We start from the raw sequence: 10424 nt of genomic DNA on the forward strand, positions 1-10424 counted from the left end.
CAGAAACCATGTGAACCTGACAGCCTGTGACCCTGGAAGAATGAGGAGGGCAGTCTGGCCAACAGAATCCAAATGCTTAGGGCCCAGATGTGAAAACCCACAGCCATGGTTCAGATGGGCCCCGACCAGGTGTGGAACAACTCTTCAGCCTATTAAACACGCAAGTGTCTGTAGCCTTGAATGGGTGAGAATGCAGCTTGTGATGCTCAAGGGAGTCCTTAGGGAAGAAACCAAGAGAGCAGAAGGCTTCTCTGAAGGGACTGGAGGAGCCCGGCTGGCTGAAGCAGAAGTTTTGTCTGAGGGAAGAGTGGGAAGTAAGATTGGGGTGGCAGGTAGTTTTTTTCCAAGATGGCTGCAACAAGATCTCTCATTCCACGGGCTCTTCTTACAGTGTGACTCTGACACCGCCCCCAGTGAGATACAGGGGCTATGGTCTTTCCCCTCACAACTGGGTAGGCTTGTGATTATGGCCGAAATGAGGTTGTGACTTTGGAGGCTAGGTTGTAAAAGGGGTTACAGTTTCTACCTTGTTTGCTGCAACACTCACTCCTGAAACCTTCAACCTCTCTGTGAGTCACTGGACAGCAGCCATGCTGGGAGGAAGCCCAAACTAACTCCTATGGCGAGATCACGGGATGAAACTCTGAGACTGCGTGGAGAGAGATGCCTGGCTGTTTCCAGCTGCTCCGGCTCCATCCTCCCCATCCCTTACTCTTCCAGCTCCAGTCACTCTCCTGCCGCAGCCTTCTGAGGGACCCTGAGCCTGAACAGTCCAGTTGAGCCCTTCTCCCATTTCTGACCCACAGAAACCAGGAGACTAATAAAAGAGTGCTGTCATCTTAAGTCACTAAGGTTTGGTTTTGTGGCAAATGAGGTTGGTGAAAGCAGAATACCATTGTACAAAGAACACTGGCTTGGGAGTCAGGAGAGCTGCATTCCTACGTCTGGCCCTGCCAACAACTTGCTGTGGAGCCTTGGGCAGGAAATTTGTCTCTGAACCCTGATTTCATTATTTGTAAAGACAAGATACTAGGGTGAAATGATTTAGAAAGACCTTTCTAGTTCTAAAAATTCCTTTGTGGTGCTACACCTCAGAGAAGTTAGAACTTTATCCTTAAGCAAAGGGGGAATGATTGAGTGGAAGACATGCTGAGAGAAGGTTCTAGAGAGAAAAATGTGTGAATGAAGACAGAGCTGGGGAATCCTTCCTCTTTCTCAGCCAGGTGGAAGGTGAGCACTGAAGTGATGAGAAGCCCCAGAGAGGTACCTGACAAGAGGAAGAGATAGGAGGGGGGAGGGGGGCAAGTCAGAGACATGCAGTTCACCGGCCAGGTTCAGAGACCAAAGCTGCAAAGTACCAAACAGGCCTCTCTGTCCCTTTCTACCTCAGACCCATCCACCTCCATCTACCTGAAAGACCAGCTATTTATCAAATCTCTGCTCTATCTTCCTGGTGGGATTTTTCATGCTTTTCCCCCTCTGGAACAAGCCCACAAGGCTCACCACTTTGTTCAAATGGAGCTGAGATGAGACTAGCCTTGTGCCCATTTCTCAGATGTCAGGGCCTTGAGCAGTAATCACCACAGGTAGCAGAGCCCGAGAGAAAAGCCAGGCCAAATGCTTTCAGTGACTTCCTTTGGGCCCTTTATGGGTCTGTCCAGGACACCTGACCTCGGGCTTTGTTCAAGTCTTTAGCTGTGGAGAATTTGGGTTACATGATACTCTCACTGCCACGGAATCTCCAGGCTGCCATTTCTATAAGACAGAGGTAGTCCTAGCTCTTGGCTGGGGATGGTCTTTCAGGAAAACAATGGGCAGGCTGGTGCCAGTGGGGATGGGGTAGGTTTGCTTCTTAGCAACAAAGGGAGCATTTGAGTAGAAAAGAAGCCTGTGGGTCCTCTGGGGCTGTCTCAGTTGGTTATTTCTCTCTGCTCCTACACAACTTCAGGCAGCTCAGGGACCTGGACTCCTGTTGCCCGTAGCCTGTGACCGGCACCGCCCCTGAGTGAAAGGGGGCTGTGGGTCTGCCGTCCTCGAGTAGAGGAGTTGACTTTTTCCACACCAGTCCTGGCAAAGGCTCACACGCTATTCAGAGAGCTGCAGAAATGGAAAGGCTGCAGCTGAGGAGAAATAGGAAGACAGCGTTGGGAGGGCCGAGCTATTTGAAATGGGCTCTCCTATAGGACCAGGGCTGAACACTGGGCTTCTCTGGAGGGAGGTCAAGGACACAGCTGAAGCCTATGTACAGCTCCCTCCCTCTTGTGTCCGCGTGATAATAGCTCCTTCCTATTGAACCCTTGGTAACAGGCACTGTTCTCCACATTTTCCATGGATTATCTCACTTAATCCGTCACAACAGCTCAGTGAGGTAGGTCTACTATTATTCCTATTTTAGAGATTAAATATTAATAATTTTTTAAAACCCCAAGGCACATAGAGTTTAAGTAAGCTTGTAAGTGGCTCAACCAGGATTATGAACCCGGACAGTTTGGCTCAAGAGGGCAACACCTAACCATGAGGCCTACTGCCTGTCACACGACAGCCCAGCTACATGGACCCAGCCTCTGGGACTGCCTTCTGAAATGCCCCTTCAGGCCTGGCCGTCTTGGGGCCTACGTCATGCTCTGAATATGATAACAGCCACCACCTCACTGAGAGCTCACCAGGCGCCAGGATTGTGCTAAACATTGCACGTTTAAACAGAGAATGCTCTCTCCATTCTACAGCTGAGGAAGCTGGGGCTCCCCGAGGGTTAATAACATGTTCAAGGTCAAGCTAGTAAGTAGCAGAAGCAGGATCTAAATCTGAACCAAAGTCTGTCTGATTCCAGAGCTCTAAGAACACATTTTACCCATTCATTCCCTCAGCCAGCCAAAAGGTTCTAGACCGTCCACGAAGTGGCAGGCACTGTGCTCTACATAGGTTGATATGCACAGTGGCAATGTTCCTGCATTTCTGACTCTCTCTAGCTTAGACTGCTCTCTAGAACTGCAACTAGCTCCTGAATCCCACTGCCTGTTTGACACCACGATCTCAGGCGAACATGTTCAAAACGGCACTCTAGATACTTCCTCCAAAGTCACTTCCCCCAAAGTCACTTCCCCAAAGCCTTCCTCAGTTCTGCAAATGGCATCACCATTCACACAGCTGCTCCAACCCGGGCTCGAAAAGCTCAAGGTCATCTTTGAATCCATGCCCTACATCCCATCTATCAGCCTGTCTGCTTGACTTTATCTCCAAACACATCCTAAATCTTTCACACCTCTCTCCATCCCCCACTTTCCCCACCTATGTGCTCCCTATAGAGAAGTCAACACGACCTGAAAATATGAACCGTCCTGTGTCCTTCCCCCTGCTTCAGTCACTCCGCTGGACCCCCAGGTGCTCCTAATTCATGAGGCCCTGCCCAGGCTGGCCCCTGTGCAGCTGCCCCGGCCTCGATCCCTCCCTGTCCTCCTGCTTTCTGCTCCTCTACCGTGCCAAGCTCCTTCCCTCCTTTGCCTTTGCTCAGTACCTCCCTCTGTCTGGAATGTTCTCCCCCAGATCTCAATTTAAATGTCACCTCCTTAGAGAGGCCGTTTCCCCTAGCTTCTATAAAGTAGTCACTCTCTCCTCTCTACGTGGCTCTTATTACTAAAGAATATTTTCTTTTTTTAGTTCCTATGCACCCGTCTCCCCCACCCACTAGAATAAAAAGCTCCCTGACAGCAAGGAGCTGACTTCTCTATCTTTTTTTTTTTTTAAGTAAAAAGGACCACAGACTTTATTAAAAGTCAGTAAAGGTAACATATAGTATGTACAGATGGCACATGCATGCCGATCTTCGCGTGCTTAGCTGTAGCGTACTAGTTCTTGACGGTCATGTGCTTTGTAAGCCCACGATTCGCCATGACTATATTCTTAGCCAGGTGTTCCATAATGCATAGAAGGGATTCTTCAGTGTATGATAGATAATGCTGTAGAGTTGGTGTCCATGTACCATTATCGAGAATTTTCAGTGCTAAGCAAAAGCTCCTGCTGCAATCTGAGAAGGAGGAAAGTGCACCATATCGTAGTCGCACACAGTTAGTTCCATCAGGTATTTGGCCAAAGTATGTTGCTCAACATCAACCTCTCCAACCTTAGATGCTCTTCGAAAGAAATGCAGGGGTAGAGGGTGGCCCAGACCAAAATAAGATCTTAGAATCTCCATTTCCATCTGTCTGATTTGGTACTTGGTGTAAGTGTTGTCAGTCACAAAGGCAAAGTCACCAGTCTCTGGAGGGTACATTTCTTCATACTTGCTTGCAATAAACATGGCAGTGACACCAACCAGCTGCAGCATCTTCTTAGGCACCCAATTATTCTGCACAAACCGATCAATAATGGAAACGGTCATGTACATGGTCTCCTGAAGTAAACTGAACTTCATCTGAACCTGTACTAGCCAGTCAATAAGGATAGCTCTCGTGTTTCCAGTGACTTCTTGACCCAGTAGGTATTTTGGTCTGATGGCTTGCTCTTCCTTGAGTTGTCTCAGATAAGCATAAATATCTTTCACATATTCACTACAAAGGTTTGGATCAGCTCCATCTTCGGCATCCACACAATTCACTGCAAGAATTACATCAGAGAACGCCTGACACGGGTATTCTTCAGGGGCACATCCAGATGTTTCCATTGGGCTTGGAGAGGGAGTAGCAACCAAAATAGGCTCAGGCAAAAGTTTTTCTTCTTTCACGGGCTCAGGTTCTGGCTCAGGTTCTGACACAGGCTCGGGTGACTTCTCCAGAGGTTTAGGTATTTTTTTAGCAATAACTTTTCCAGGAACCAAAGTTTTTGCTTCCTTTTTCAGAGGCAGTTTGGCCTGTGGTTGTTCGCTGACTTTGTTACCAACGTCTCCGAGGGCTGTTCTCGGCCGCAGCCCGGGCTTGGAGGCCGCAGTCCTGCTCAGAGGCATGCGCTTTGCGCCTCCCATGCTGATCTTCGCCTTATTTCCAGCATTAACTTTTGTGTTCCTGGTGACCCGGAGTGCCATGGCTTGCTCTTCACCAGGCAGCACCTCAGTGGGGAGAAGCAGAGCACAGGAGTCACCAGTGAGCCAGGGACCTGAACCCAGCACAGCTCAACAGCCATTCCTCCGCAGCAAGCCGGAGGGGCTGACTTCTCTTATTCGTCCTTTTCTTCTCAGCCTCTAATATAGTGCCTGGCACATAGCAGAGGCTCAACAAAGTGGCATTGGTGGATAAATTTGGTGGACAGCAAGGGGGGCAGGTACACAGAGGGATGTATGGTCCTTGGGAAATGACAAAGGAACAATAGTCTGGAAGCGGCACAAGGAAGTAAAGAACATGCTGACCCTTCTCTGAGCCTGGGGCCACGGGAGGAGGAGAGGGTGTGAGGCTTCCGAGTTTCCACTCTGTCACTCACCAGTCAAGGCACTTAGATTTCCTGAGCCATATGCCCCATTTGAAAATGGAAATAAAGCTGCTATCACCTAGCAGCGTTGCTGGGGTGGGGGGCTCCGTTCAGATCCTCCCACTTCCCTGCCTTCATCTGCTAATTCCTACTCCCTTGCTCACTTCTCTCCTCCACCCCACAGGCCTTCTCTGCATTCTGGCCCCCGGATCGTGGCAAAGCTGTTCTCTCTGTCCAGAATGCTCTTCTTCCAAATGCCTGCCAAGGTTCACCCCTTACTTGCTTTGGGTCTGGTCTCAAATGTCCAGCTCCTCACTGAGACCTTCCATGGTGACCCCATTTGACGCTGCACCCACCTTTCCTGAGAGGTCCTCCCTCTCCCCTTCTCTGCTTTGCTTTTCCCCAAAGCACTTCCACAAGCTGGCATGCTGCATCATTTACCTGGTTACTCTCTAGAGCCATTTGTCTTCCCCACTAGAGTGTAAGCTTTGTGAGAGCTGGGAGTTCAGCTGTCTCATTCACTGCCACCCCACAGCCCCTAGAACAGTGCCTGACACAGAGCAGGCACCCGGTAAACCTTTACTGGATCAGGTACTCTCACGGGACCTGACCTATAAAAAGGTTTAGTGAGTGGTAGGTGTTATTACTAATAACACGCACACTGTCTCTGGCCCCTGTTCCAGTGACAGAGGTATAGCACAGAACCCTGTGCTCAACAGATATGCAGTCGACATGAGTGGAAAGAGGAACCCTACTGGAGATGGAAAGTCCTCTACCTGCCGCAAGAGAAGACCATGTGACACAGGCTCTGAGTGTCAGGGAGAGAAGGCAGGACTGCAGTTCCACCCCTGCCCCTCAGCAGTGAGAGCTCCAGTGAGGGCATTTGAAGCAAAGGGCAATTCCCACACGGACATCAGGAAGGCTACGTGTGTCCTTAACATGAGTCCCCAGTCTTCTAAGGGGTCTGTGGCTAAAATTCAGAAGGTTCATGAACTTGGCGGGGAACACTGCCTGTTTACATCTGCTCTCATAGTGACTACATTTTAGCACTTCCTTCAGTCATGAAGGCAGGCAAGAATTCACCAGAACACCTGAGGACCTGTTTGTAACTCGGCTCCCAACAGAAATCACACACATTTGGAAGTAGATCTCTTCTTCAAATATCAATATGTTCATCACTATTTTGAAATGGGTCTAAGACTTATTGCTAGATCTCTCTCTCTTTTTTAAGATTTTATTTATTTATTTGACAGAGAGAGACACAGCAAGAGGGAACACAAGCAGGGGGAGTGGGTGAGGGAGAAGCAGGTTTCCTGCAAAGCAGGGAGCCCGATGTGTTGCTTGATCCCAGGACCCTGGGATCATGACCTGAGCCAAAGGCAGACGCTTAACGACTGAGCCACCCAGGCACCCCTAGATCTCTCTCTCTCTCTCTCTTTCTCTTTTTTTAAGTTGTGTGTATTTAATCAATCTCTACACCCAACATAAGGCTCGAACTCACAACCCTGAGATCTAGAGTGATGGGCTCTTCTGACTGAGCCAGCCAGGACCCCCACTGCCAGTTGTTGTTGTTATTTCATGTGCTAATAATTAGTCACCTTTACTACACATTTTAAAAATATGTTGATAGCTGTATTTAAGTATAATTGGTTTCCGTTATAATTATGTTTTATTTTATGCATTTAAAAGCATTATTCTGAGAAGGGGCCAGTAGGCATCACCAGACGGCTAAGGGGTCCGTGGCCCACAAAATGAGGCCACAAGCCCCGGGGTTGCAGTACACACAGTCTGGTTGCAATGGGTGCCAGCCCCCCTAGGTGACCCCTTCCAAGGGAAGCCTACACATTTGCAAGTTTGAGCCTAAGTCTGACAGAGTGGACTCTTTCTAGTCACTAGTGGATGGTGGTGCCCCACCTCCCCAACAGTGTCACCTTCTGACACTGTGATGTGTTTATGAATTGGCTTGTCAAATGAGCAGTAAGACCAGTGGGACCAGAGCAGGCAGTGGGGTCTCAAACTCCTCCTGGAACGCCCCTATAAGCCAGACTAGATGGGAGTGCTACGCGCATCCCACCTTCCTGCCATTACCTCGCCTCTGCCATTCCTTCCGGCTAGAATGCTGATTCAGCTCAAGACCCAGCCCCAAGGTCGAGCTACTCAAACATCAGATATTCCAATTGTCCATCCTAATGTCATGTTTTCACACTCCAAGACCTACCTATTATTCTGGAAGTTCATCTGCATACTTGCTCAAACACTTGAGCAGATCCACAGCTGTTTCTTGAAGCAGTGTATTGGCTCTGCTCCCAAGCAATTAATTAGCTTGAGGTGGGCAGTGGCCTTCTGTTCAGGCACTATGAAAGGCACACATGTCCATCCTGAAAACCAAATCCCAGCTCCTCTACCTGTGTTACCAGTCTTGGTACCCAGAGCACCCAGATCTGAATTCGAATCTGCAGCACAGAAACCTACCCTTTGCATACTCGCCGAAGAGCTCAGCCTTGACCCCTCCTCCCCACAATCTGTTGGGTGCACACTCTTATCCCAGGTCAGTAAAACTGAACCTCAGGGTTGGAACCCAAGCACGGACATATTTTTTAAAGTTCCTTGGGGATTTTAACTTTCTGGAAACCTGGATCTATATAGCTACCTCTCTACTTCTCAAGCTCCGTCTTGCCCAGCGACCACCCTGGCTGCATACTGCCAGTCTCTCTGCCTAGAACCCATCCCCTTTCACCTATTAGTGACGACTCGTCCTTCAGATCGCAGGTAATTCATTGCCATTTTACTGTCCTACTCTCCCACGTGCACGTTAAGTCTCTCTGTTGTGCATCTGCATCTCTCTTGGCCATTATTTGATTACTGTCATCTACACCACTAGACTCAGCTCCACATCAGTCTTACTCTCTGCTGCATCCTTACCAGCTAGCACAGTGCCCAGCACAACATAATGCCTCCATAAATATTTGATGATTGAATGAATGTGAGGCAAAACGAAGTATTTGAAACCATATGGACCAAATATGTTCACTGATCACAAACTGAATTCCCAATCTTGGTCATAACCTTACAGTATTGAATCAATGCCCCTGGCTACAGCCTATGCCCCTCCTCACAGCTGCTTGGGTGAGTGGTTCTCAATCCTGGCAGCCCATAAAAATCACCTGAAAAAGCTTACTTTAAAAAGAATTTAAAAAGCACAGGCTTACCCCCAGAAAAATTAAATAAAAGTATCTGGGGGTAGGGGAGCCAGCCTAATTAATTACCCCCATCTTTATTGCAGGACCATTGGCAAATAAAAATGGTATATATTTACATTTTACAACATGGTGTTTTTAAAGGGGTACACTGTGATGGTCTGATATAGGTATATGCTGAGAAATGATAACAATTGAGTTAACATACCCATCACCCCACACAGGCAGCTTTTTTTGTAGTGAGAACATGTAAGATTTATGCTTTTAGTGAAATTCAAGTGTTTCAAGTTCCCCAGGTGATTTTAATATGCAGCTGCAGTGAAGAGCAATGATCTACTCCTTGCTCCTCCAAGTGTGGTCCAGGCAACAGCTCTGTCCTTGGGGAGCTCCTGAAGAATGCAGAATGTCAGGTCCTACCAAAATCTTCTAAATCAGAATCTGTATTTGAACAAGGACCCCGAGGGACTTGCCCAAGTAACTGTTTGTAAAGCACTGCCAAGGAGTCAGGAAGGAGAGTGTGGACTTCGGTGGTGCTTCCAGCTTCCAGTGAAGTGTGCGGCTGCTTGGGTACTACGAGCAAATCTCCATCCCTCCTCTCTTCCACACGTCCCAACCTAAGGGCTGGCTCAGCGCTTTGCCAGTCTGGTAGATACCGTAAATAAGGTCTTAGCACGGACAAAAAAAAATGCCATCCTGAAGAGCGACACCAAAGCAGAGGTCTCCATGTAGGCGGGAAAGCTGGGACTAGCAGGACGTGTTTGCTGGGAGCCCTTTCTGACGAGTGGAAACAATAGAATAAAGAACCAGCCCTCGCGGTCCTGTCACGTCCCTGCACCCAACGAACGGCAGGGCTGGGCCTAGCGATGATCGCTGGCATTGCAAGCACTGAGCTGGCACGGAGGAACCGCTCGCAAATGCGTGCCTCCCTGCAAGTCTCTGCACCAGCACCCACCCCACCCCCCACGCCCCCACCACAAAATCAGTCTAGGTCCCCCGCCCCGACAGAAAAGAGCGCTCAAATGTGTTACTGCTTTGGTTTCGAAAGGTGGACCCTGTTTTGACCAGGAGCCCTGATACTTGGCCTGGGCCGGGACCCCCTCCACCCCAAGCGCTGGAGAGCGCGGCTGGACGCACGGTGCCCGGTCCCTGCCAGGCCGGGGGTGGGAGTAGGTGCGCGGCGAGGAGGGCAGATCCCGAGGCGCGGGCACCGAGGGGCGGCTGCGGGCCCAGGCGCGCGTGCGGGCGCTGCACTGCTCCCCCTGGGGCGGACGGGGGCCGTGGCTTCCCGGGCGGCTGGCACGGCCCTGCGCCACCGCCGCCGCCTGTCTGTCCGGCTTCCCCGCCAGGAAATGTCTTCTTACTGGAAAGCCAGCCACTGTCGGCTGCAGCGGGTGGCCGAGTCTGAAACCATTTCAACGAGCCCCGGGCGACAGAAAACTTTGTGCTCATCTTGGAGGGGGGGGGTGTTCTTTCTGAACGAGCGTTTTGAAAAAAGCCACCTGTCAGATCCCAGCTCGCGAGTGAGCACACCCCAGGGAGGGGCGGGGGGCTGGGGGTTGAAGGAAGCATTTTCGTGGGCGAGGCTGACACATCCCTGGAGCTGCCAGTTAGCAGCGCCCAGGACACTGCCCCTCCCGAGCCAGCTGTTTGCTGTGTAACTGAGAGCCGAGTCCTCTGAGGACACTGGGGCCATCGGGTAAACACTCTCCTCGCTCCTGCAGCTGGGTGTGGACCGCAGCCACCTTTGACTGGGGAAGCAAGGGCACCCAGCTGTTGCCCAGCCAAAGAGCCAAACTGCCGCCCTCCAAAAGCCCCAGGTGCCAGGTCCTT

General features: G+C 50.2%; 1 pseudogene; it reads right to left on the minus strand.

Moving 5' to 3' along the window:
- Nucleotides 1–2078: 2078 nt before the first annotated feature.
- Nucleotides 2079–5017, minus strand: LOC125091430 (G2/mitotic-specific cyclin-B1-like; annotated as a pseudogene).
- Between the last annotated feature and the right edge of the window lie 5407 nt (nucleotides 5018–10424).

This window comes from Lutra lutra, chromosome X, assembly GCF_902655055.1.
Source record: "Lutra lutra chromosome X, mLutLut1.2, whole genome shotgun sequence".
Taxonomy (NCBI): domain Eukaryota; kingdom Metazoa; phylum Chordata; class Mammalia; order Carnivora; family Mustelidae; genus Lutra; species Lutra lutra.